Source organism: Nerophis ophidion, linkage group LG01 (genome assembly GCF_033978795.1).
Source record: "Nerophis ophidion isolate RoL-2023_Sa linkage group LG01, RoL_Noph_v1.0, whole genome shotgun sequence".
Classification (NCBI taxonomy): Eukaryota; Metazoa; Chordata; class Actinopteri; order Syngnathiformes; family Syngnathidae; genus Nerophis; species Nerophis ophidion.
The window spans coordinates 85,387,602-85,399,092 of record NC_084611.1 but is presented as its reverse complement, the minus strand read 5'-3'; the positions used below and the strand labels follow the sequence as shown (position 1 = coordinate 85,399,092).

At 34.9% G+C, this 11,491-nt stretch overlaps 1 protein-coding gene across 1 annotated transcript in view; it reads right to left on the bottom strand.

The window, feature by feature from the left end:
- Positions 1-1,981: 1,981 nt before the first annotated feature.
- The window catches only part of LOC133561112 (glutamate receptor ionotropic, NMDA 2A-like), a 128,375-nt gene continuing 118,865 nt past the window's right edge, over positions 1,982-11,491 (bottom strand). Inside the window, exon 16 of the mRNA XM_061914389.1 lies at positions 1,982-11,491. This exon is cut by the window's right edge and continues 2,730 nt beyond it. The gene's annotated coding sequence lies outside the window, so the exon portion shown is untranslated.

The window sequence follows — 11,491 nt, the reverse complement described above, 5'->3', positions numbered from 1 at the left end:
CAGTGGGACTAATGAACGTGATGGAAGACGATACAGTCGGAATAACAAACGTGAAAAAAGACGATACAGTCGGACGAATAAACGTGATGGAAAACGATATAGTCAGAATAATTAACGTAATGAAGATGATACAGTTGGAATAATGAACGTGATAGAGGACGATACAGTCAGAACACAAAACGTGAAAAAAGACGATACAGTGGGACTAATGAACGTGATGGAAAACGATATAGTCAGAATAATTAACGTAATGAAGATGATACAGTTGGAATAATGAACGTGATAGAGGACGATACAGTCAGAACACAAAACGTGAAAAAATATGACACAGTCGGACTAATGAAGGTGATGGAAGACGATATAGTCAGAATAATTCACCTGATGAAGACGATACAGTTGGAATAATGAACATAATAGAGGACGATTTAGTCAGAATAATTAACGCAATGGAGATGATACAGTTGGAATAATGAACGTGATAGAGGACGATACAGTCGGAATAACAAACGTGAAAAAAGACGATACAGTCGGACGAATAAACGTGATGGAAGACGATATAGTCAGAATAATTCACCAGATGAAGACGATACAGTTGGAATAATGAACACAATAGAGGACCATTTAGTCAGAATTATTAACGTAATGAAGATGATACAGTTGGGATAATGAACATGACAGAGGACGATACAGTCGGAATAACAAACGTGAAAAAAGACGATACAGTCGGACGAATAAACGTGAATCAAGACGATATAGTCAGAAAAATTCACCTGCTGAAGACGATACCGTGTGAATAACCGGCAAGACAGTGGGAACAACAAAGCTGATACAGTTGGACCAATGATACCACCAGCGAGCAGGAGTCCAAGGAAAGAGTCGCAGGAGTAGAAAAATGTAACCTTTACTTATTTACACATTGTACAGAGGTACTGAGTGACACGTCTTATGTACAACACAACTAGTAGCTTAGAAACCCCTGAACTTATACACAAGTCGGCACGCAGCACACACACCCGTGCACACACACACACACACACACACACACCGATGCGCCCCGGTGTGTGTGTGTGTGTGCGGCACGGTCATGTGACCTTCGGGGAGTGGCTGCGGCAGAAAAGAGGAACCACCAGAAGCACGAGCACGGTCATGCAAGTTAAAAAAAAACAAAAAAAAAGTGTAAAAATCTCTAGTGATGATACAAAACTACACACAACTAAGCACACAACACACACACACACGCAGTATTGTGTGTGTGTGTGTGTTACATGAGATGGGTCAAAAGTTATGAGTGGGATGAAGGGAAGAGAGAACAGAAAAGTACACACACACACACACACACACACACACACACACACACACACACACACACACACACACACACACACACACACACACACACACAAACACAAACACACTTCATCCGTTGTCTTATATAAATGCCTGCTTAGTGTAAAACACACACACACACACACACACACACACACACACACACACACACACACACACACACACACACACACACACACACACACACACACACACACCACAGACTCATAGTGAAAGAGAAGTCGGTGGGCGGACTCGGAACTGATGCGACCCGAACTCCTCACTGAGTCCGATACCAGTCGAGGTGAATCGACGATATCACAGCACGGGATCTTAAAAATGACACGGAATCCAAAAAAAAAAAAAGAAAGGACAAAGAAAAAGTCAGCGAAGAATAAAAAAACAAAAAAAAAAAACATGCCAGTTTGTTGTCTCTCCCCCCCTTCCGCTATTATCCTAAGAATAAAAAGCTGTTATCAAGAGGAAGCCAACACGTGAAAATATTCCGGAGGAAACAAACCAAAAAAAAAAAAAGGATCTGTACATGAAGAACTTATAGAAATGTTGCAACCTGATATTGGCCACAAAGCGTTGAAAAAGAAGGCGTCGCAGGATCAAACTCGGCGTGACGACGGCAGAATTCAACTTAAAAAAAAAAAATAATATAAAAAAATAAGGCGGCGGCGAGCTGATTGTGGACGGCGGCGTCCTAACCAAGGAGTCGTTGCGTGAGGATTGGAACCTGACCTCCTTTCTGCTTTAGTCGCTCCCAAATTTAATAAAACATTATAGAAAACCCCAAAACCAGTGAAGTTGGCACCTTGTGTAAATATTAATAAAAACAAAATACTTATATTCAAATGAATAAACTGCAAAGACAAGATATTTAACGTTCGAACTGGTAAACTTGTTATTTTTTTGCAAATTTTAACTAATTTGCAATTTGATCCCTGCAACATGTTTCAAAAGAGCTGGCACAAGTGGCAAAAAAGACTTGAGAACGTCGAGGAATGCTCATTCAAACACTTATTTGGAACATCTCACAGGTGTGCAGGCTGATTGGGAACAGGTGGGTGCCATGGTTGGGTATAAAAACAGCTTCCCCAAAAAAATGCCCGGTCTTTCACAAGAAAGGACGGAGGCGAGGGTCACCACTTTGTCGACAAACGCGCGAGCAAATTGTCCAACAGTTTAAGAACGACGTATCTCAATGGAAATTTGAAAGGAATTTAGGGATTTCTGTCTGATATTACGGACCTTCCATCCCTCGGTTGGTAGAGCGGCCGTGCCAGCAACTTGAGGGTTGCGGGTTCGATCCCCGCTTCTGCCATCGTAGTCACTGCCGTTGTATCCTTGGGCAAAATACTTTACCCACCTGCTCCCAGTGCCACCCACACTGGTTTAAAAAAAAGAAATGTAACTTAGATATTGGGTTTCACAATGCAAAGCGCTTTGAGTCACTTTGAGAAAAAGCGCTATATAAATATAATTCACTTCACCGCATCAAAAAGCGACATCGGTGTGTAAAGGACATCACCACATGGGCCGAGGAACACTTCAGAAAACCACCGCCGGTCACTACAGTTCCTCGCTACACCTGCAAGTGCGAGTTAAAACTCTACCATGCAAGGTCAAACCCATTTATCAACAACACCCAGAAACGCCACCGGCTTGGCTCATCTAAGATGGACTGACGCAGCGTGGGGGAAAGTATCCTGTGGTCTGACGAGTCCACGTTTCAAATTGTTTTTTTGGAAACTGTGGACGTCAAAGAGGAAAAGAACCATCCGCAAAGTTCCAAAGCCGGCATGTGTGATGGTATGGGGGTGCATTAGTTCCCAAGACATGGGTAACTTACACATCTGGGAAGGTACCATTAATGCTGAAAGGTACATACAGTTTTTGGAGCAACGTTATCACGGATGTGTCACTAGGGCGGCATTGCTCGGTTGGTAGAGTGGCCGTGCCAGCAACTTGAGGGTTGCGGGTTCGATTCCCGCTTGTGCCATCTTAGTTACTGCCGTTGTGTCCTTGGGCAAGACACTTTACCCACCTGCTCCCAATGCCACCCACACTGCTTTAAAAAAAAAAAAGTAACTTAGATATTGGGTGTCACTATGCAAATCGCTTTGAGTCACTTTGAGAAAAAGCGCTATATAAATATAATTCACTTCACCGCATCAAAAAGCGACATCGGTGTGTAAAGGATATCACCACATGGGGCGAGGAACACTTCAGAAAACCACCGTCGGTCACTAGAGTTCGCCGCTACACCTGCAAGTGCGAGTTAAAACTCTACCATGCGAGGTCAAACCCGTTTATCAACAACACCCAGAAACACCACCGGCTTGGCTCATCTAAGATGGACTGATGCAGCGTGGGGAAAAGTATCCTGTGGTCTGACGAGTCCACATTTCAAATTGTTTTTTTGGAAACTGCGGACGTCAAAGAGGAAAAGAACCATCCGCAAAGTTCCAAAGCCGGCATTTGTGATGGTATGGGGGTGCATTAGTTCCCAAGACATGGGTAACTTACACATCTGGGAAGGTACCATTAATGCTGAACGGTACATACAGGTTTTGGAACAACGTTATCACGGACGTGTCACTGGGGCGGCATAGCTCGGTTGGTAGAGTGGCCGTGCCAGCAACTTGAGGGTTGCGGGTTCGATTCCCGCTTGTGCCATCCTAGTTACTGCCGTTGTGTCCTTGGGCAAGACACTTTACCCACCTGCTCCCAGGGCCACCCACACTGGTTTAAATGGAACTTAGATATTGGGTGTCACTATGTAAAGCGCTTTGAGTCACTTGAGAAAAGCGCTATATAAATATAATTCACATTGACACCACGGTGAGGGATGTCTTTTTTTCTTGTCTTATGGTTTTAATTTGAAAAGTAACTCTCCTCTCGTTTCAGGTCACTTGCCCTTCCTTTTGTGTCATCCCTGTTCTGTGATTGTTTCCAGCTGTTCCCTATTACCTTCATGTGTTTTATAAGCTCACTCCTTCCTTTGTTCTGTGCCAGATTGTCTCGTTTATTGTCTTTGTCCATGCCTTGCCTTGTCTTGTGCTTATGTCCCTTGATCCTGAAAACCCTTTACGAATATTTTGAGTTTTCCTTTCTTCCTCCTCAGCAGGTGTGATTTTGATTATTTAGTTATTCAGCCGCAGTGGTAAGTTTCAGTTAAAAGTTTTTCCTTCATTCCTCAACTTTTTGAGTGACTATTTTTGTTAAATACTTTATTAGATTAGGTAGTGTAGATATTTTCATATTTTGTTAAATACTGTTTTATAGTTCGTCTTTACTTTTGTGTTTTCCTCCGTTCGGAGTGATTTTCGGTTGTTCCTTCTTGTTCTGGAACCTTTTCGCCGAGTAGTTTATTTTTGTGATTATAGATAATGTTTTTTCTTGACTTGGGAGGTAAAAAGGAAATTGTCCAAATAAAAGCCTGTCTAAAGTCCCAACTCTGCATCTGAGTCCAATCCTTTTTTTCAAAGCCTTACAGGACGCCCCTGCTTATTTCAGCAAGACAATGCCAAGCCTTGTGTTACAACAGGGTGGCTGCGTAGTAAAAGAGTGCGGGTACTAGACTGGCCTGCCTGTAGCCCAATTGAATATAAGTTGAAAAGGATTTGCAAATCATTGTATTCTGTTTTTATTTACTATTTAAACAAACGTGCCAACTTGCCTGGTTTTGGGTTTAGTTCTAAAGGCGCACTGGAAAAAGGGCGGCGGGACTGGATAATGAGACCACTACTACACTGAATCCATTTGGTAGGAGCAGGTCCCGTCACGGGTTTAGGTTCCATCCTTGATGATGTTGAGCCTTGTTTGCTCCCCCACTCGACCTTAGGGGCGGGCCTTAGAGCGGTCGACCAATCGTGGTCCACTCTGGCGACGCAAACGAAACGTATTCCCGCCAACATGAAAATGTGCCGATAAGCTGCGGGCCAAATTTTTTCATTTTGTAAAAAAAAAAATAAAAAGCGATTTTAATCAGGAAGCAGCGTTTAAAGTTGGAAAAGTCATAAATAACTAGGGATTGGTGTCTGAGACATTTGAACCGATACGGTAGCGATTCCCTCTACCTGGGATTCCATACCGATACCAATTTTTGGCCCTTTATGTGTGTGTTGATAAGCATGAATGTTTTTTGATAACACAATTACATTTTATTTATTTATTTTATTTTATTTATTTTTATTGCAAAATTTAATAAAAATGAGTTATGATAACTGCCGTCCAGTTGTTGTTTTTTTCTTTCATCACATTTCCGAGTCTCATTTGCAAGGATGACAATAATTGCAATTACAGTCCAAGACATGGAATTAGTGTAAAGTTTATGCTGTATTATTATTATTTTTGGTATTAATTGCGCCCTAAAAAGTGTCAATACTGTAAGTATTGTACTTATTAGGCACCGGCTGTTTGGAGCACGCCTCTTTGTTGTAGTTTTCATTAACACATTTGAAATTGCTAGCGCTAATTAGCAACATGTCAATAGCAAGCTAACGCATTCTTGGAAAAATGGAGACTTGTTTTATTTGAGTCGGAGGGTTTTTTTGGAGTCGGTTTCTTAAGACTTTTTATCTCATAATTTCGTTTTTTAATCTCATATTTATGACTTTTTATCCCATAATTTCAACATTTTATCCAATAATTAAGACTTTTTGTGAAAACATTTCGACATTCATTTTATCCAATTATTTGTCTTATCATTTTGACTTTTATACTGAGTAATTTTGACTTCTTATCCCAGCATTTAGATTTCCATTCCCATAAATATAATTTTTTATTTCAAATATTCCACCTTCTTCGCTCATGATTTAATTTTTTCATTCCATTATTATGACTTTTCATCTCATAATTTCAACATTTAATCCAACAATTATGACTTTTGTCTCCTATTTTCAACTTCCTTTTCTCCTAATTTCGACATTTCATGCAATTATGACTTTTTATCTCATCATTTCGATTTCCATTCTCACAATTATGATTTTTTTAATTTAAAAAATTCAACCTTCTTCGCTCATAATTTAATTTTTTCAATCCCAATTATGACTTTTCATCTCATAATTTGGACATTTTATCCAATAATATTGGCTTTTGTCTCCTAATTTTGACTTCCTTCTCTCCTAATTTCGACATTGTGTCCAATTGTGACTTTTGATCCCAAATTTTCGTTTTTTTTATCTCATATTTACGTTTTGTCCAATAATTATGACATTTATCTCTTAATTTTGACATTTTATCCAATAATTTTGATTTTTTGTCTCATAATTTTGACATTTTATCCAATAATTATGACACCTATCTCCTAATTTTGACATTTTATCCAATAATTTTGACTTTTCGTCTCATAATTTTGAAATTTTATCCAATAATTATGACTTTTGTCTCTAAATTTCGACTTCCTTCTCTCCTAATTTCGACATTTTATCCAATTAGGACTTTTTATCCCATGATTTTGACATTTAATCCAATATTTATGACTTTTTATCTCATCAGTTTGACATTCATTTTATTAAATTATGACTTTTTATCCCATAATTTCGACATCTAATCCAATAATTAGGATTTTTAATCTCATCATTTCGATTTCCATTCTCATAATTATGATTTTTTCATTTCAAAAATTCAACCTTCTTCGCTCATAAATTCATTTTTTCAATCCCAATTATGACTTTTCATATCATGATTTTGACATTTTATCCAATAATTATGGCTTTTGTCTTCTAATTTTGACTTCCTTCTCTCCTAATTTCGACATTGTGTCCAATTATGACTTTTTATCCCATAATTTCGTTTTTTTTTATCTCATATTGACATTTTGTCCAATAATTATGACATTTATCTCCTAATTTTGAAATTTTATCCAATAATTTGGACTTTTCGTCTCATAATTTTGACATTTTATCCAATAATTATGAAATTTATCTTCTGATTTTGACATTTTATCTAATAATTTTGACTTTTCATCTCATAATTTCAACATTTTATCCAATAATTATGACTTTTGTCTCCTAATTTCAACTTCCTTCTCTCCTAATTTCGACATTTTATCCAATTATGACTTTTTATCCCATGATTTCGACATTTAATCCAATATTTATGACTTTTTATCTCATCATTTTGACATTCATTTCATCCAATTTTTACTTTTTATCCCATAATTTCGACATTTAATCCAATAAGTAGGACTTTTTATCTCATCATTTCGATTTCCATTCTCATAATTATGATTTTTTTAATTTAAAAAATTCAACCTTCTTCGCTCATAATTTTATTTTTTCAATCCCAATTATGACTTTTCATCTCGTAATTTTGACATTTTATGCAATAATTATGACTTTTGTCTCCTAATTTCGACTTCCTTCTCTCCTAATTTCGACATTGTGTCCAATTATGACTTTTTATCCCATAATTTCGTTTTTTTTATCTCATATTTACGTTTTGTCTAATAATTATGACATTTGTCTCTTAATTTTGACATTTTATCCAATAATTTTGATTTTTTGTCTCATAATTTTGACATTTTATCCAATAATTATGACGTTTATCTCCTAATTTCGACATTTTATCTAATAATTTTGACTTTTGTCTCCAAATTTCGACTTATTTCTCTCCTAATTTCGACATTTTATCCAATTATGACTTTTTATCCCATAATTTCGACATTTAATCCAATAATTAGGACTTTTTGTGTCATTTCGATTTCCATTTCATAATTATGATTTTTTAATTTTTAAATTAAATTCAACCTTCTTTGCTCATAATTTCATTTTTTCAATCCCAATTATGACTTTTCATCTCATAATTTTGACATTTTATCCAATAATTATGGATTTTGTCTCCTAATTTCGACTTCCTTCTCTCCTAATTTCAACATTTTATCCAATTAAGACTTTTTATCCCATAATTTCGACATTTAATCCAATAATTATGACTTTTTGTCTCATCATTTTGACTTTATACTGAGTAATTATGACTTTTTATCTCATCATTTCGATTTCCATTCTCATAATTATGATTTTTTAATTTAAAAAATTCAACCTTCTTCGCTCATAATTTCATTTTTTCAATCCCAATTATGACTTTTCCTCTCATAATTTTGACATTTTATCCAATAATTATGACATTTATCTCCTAATTTTGACATTTTATCTAATAATTTTGACTTTTCATCTCATAATTTCAACATTTTATCCAATAATTATGACTTTTGTCTCCTATTTTCAACTTCCTTCTCTCCTAATTTCGACATTTTATCCAATCAGGACTTTTTATCCCATGATTTCGACATTTAATACAATAATTATGACTTTTTGTCTCATCATTTTGACTTTATACTGAGTAATTATGACTTTTTATCTCAACATTTCGATTTCCATTCTCATAATTATGATTTTTTCATTTAAAAAATTCCACATTCTTTGCTCATAATTTCATTTTTTCAATCCCAATTATGACTTTTCATCTCATAATTTTGACATTTTATTCAATAAATTAATTTACTAATTTCGACTTCCTTCTCTCCTAATTTCGACATTGTGTCCAATTATGACTTTTTATCCCATAATTTCGTTTTTTTATCTCATATTTACATTTTGTCCAATAATTATGACATTTATCTCTCAGTTTTTACATTTTATTCAATAATTTTGACTTTTCGTCTCATAATTTTGACATTTTATCCAATAATTATGACTTTTTCCGCCTAATTTTGACTTCCTTCTCTCCTAATTTCGACATTTTATCCAAATATGACTTTTTATCCCATAATTTCGACATTTAATCCAATAGTTATGACTTTTTGTCTCATCATTTTGACATTCATTTTATCCAATTATGACTTTTTATCCCATAAATTTGACATTTTATCCAAAAATTATGACTTTTGTCTCCTAATTTCGACTTCCTTCTCTCCTAATTTCGACATTTTATCCAATTATGACTTTTTATCCCATAATTTTGACATTTAATCAAATAATTAGGACTTTTTATCAAATCATTTTTACATTCATTTTATCCAATTAGGACTTTTTGTCTCATCATTTTGACTTTATACTGAGTAATTATGACTTTTTATCTCATCGTTTCGATTTCCATTCTCATAATTATGATTTTTTTAATTTCAAAAATTCAACCTTCTTCGCTCATAATTTCATTTTTTCAATCCCAATTATGACTTTTCATCTCATAATTTTGACATTTTGTCCAATAATTATGGCTTTTGTCTCCTAATTTCGACTTCCTTCTCTCCTAATTTCGACATTGTGTCCAATTATGACTTTTTATCCCATAATTTTGTTTTTTCATCTCATATTTACATTTTGTCCAATAATTATGACATTTATCTCTTAGTTTTGACATTTTATCCAATAATTTTGACTTTTTGTCTCATAATTTTGACATTTTATCCAATAATTATGACTTTTGTCTCCTAATTTCGATTTCCTTCTCTCCTAATATTGACATTGTGTCCAATTATGAGTTTTAATCTCATAATTTCATTTTTTTAATCTCATATTTATGACTTTTTATCCCATTATGTCGACATTTAATCCAATACTTATGACTTTTGAGCTCATAATTTCCTTTTTTAAACTCATATTTAACTTTATATCTCATATTTACATTTTGTCCAATAATTAAGACTTTTTATCTCCTAATTTTGACATTTCATCCAATAATGTTGACTTTTTGTTTCATAATTTTGACATTTTATCCAATAATGACTTGTGTCTCCTAATTTCGACATTGTGTCCAATTATGACTTTTGATCCCATAATTTCGTTTTTTCATCTCATATTTACATTTTGTTCAATAATTATGACATTTATCTCCTAATTTTGACATTTTATCCAATAATTTTGACTTTTCGTCTCATAATTTTGACATTTTATTCAATAATTATGACTTTTGTCTCCTAATTTCGACATCGTGTCCAATTACGAGTTTTAATCTCATAATTTCGTTTTTTTAATCTCATATTTATGATTTTTTATCCCATTATTTCGACATTTAATCCAATAATTATCACTTTTGAGCTCATACATATATATACTTTTTGTCAAATCATTTTGACATTCATTTTATCCAATTAGGACTTTTTGTGTCATCATTTTGACTTTATACTGAGTAATTATGACTTTTTATCTCATTTTGATTTCCATTCTCATAATTATGACTTTTTATCTCAAAAATTCAACCTTCTTCGCTCTAATTTCTAGTTTTTGAATCCCATTATTATGACTTTTCATCTCATAATTTCGTTTTTTCATATCATATTTATGACTTTTTATCCCATAATTTTGACATTTTATCCAATTATTAGGACTTTTTGTCTCATAATTTCGATTCTCTTCTCTTATAATTTCGACTTTATATTGAATAATTATGATTTTTTTTTATTTTTAATCACATAATTATGACTTTTTGTTTTATAATTTTCACATTTCATCCAATATTTATGACTTTTTGTCCCATAATTTCGACTTTCTTCTCTCATTATTTGGGGGCGGCATAGCTCGGTTGGTAGAGCAACTTGAGGGTTCCAGGTTCAATCCCTGCTTGTGCCATCCTCGTCACTACCCTTGTGTCCTTGAGCAAGACACTTTACCCACCTGCTCCCAGTGCCACCCACACTGGTTTAAATGTAACTTACATATTGGGTTTCACTATGTAAAAGCGCTTTGAGTCTCTAGAGAAAAGCGCTATATAAACATAATTCAATTATTTCGATTTTTTTTTCCTCCCATAATTATGACTTTTCACCTCAGAATTTTGAAATTATATCTCAAAATCATGACTTTTTATCTCATCCATTTGACTTTTCTCCCCCTCATAAATATAACTTACATTTAAGGTTTTGTTTTGGTTTGTGGCGGAATCGTACTCCCACAGTTTGGCCCCCAGGAGAGACTTAAAGGCCCGGGGTGACCCAAAGAGAAGTAACGTGCTTCCTGGGTGTAGCGAGTGCCACACTTGAGTGACTTGGTAACCGTACAACTGTTGTTGAAGTGAGGTCAGTTATTTACTTCCACCACCCTACACATGTTCCAATGTGAAGCATTATGTTCCGTCACCAGACGCTGACCCTCAGTTTGGACATAGCTCGTCATGACCCGGGACCTGGTTTGTGTTTAGTTCTAGTTCTCCTGAC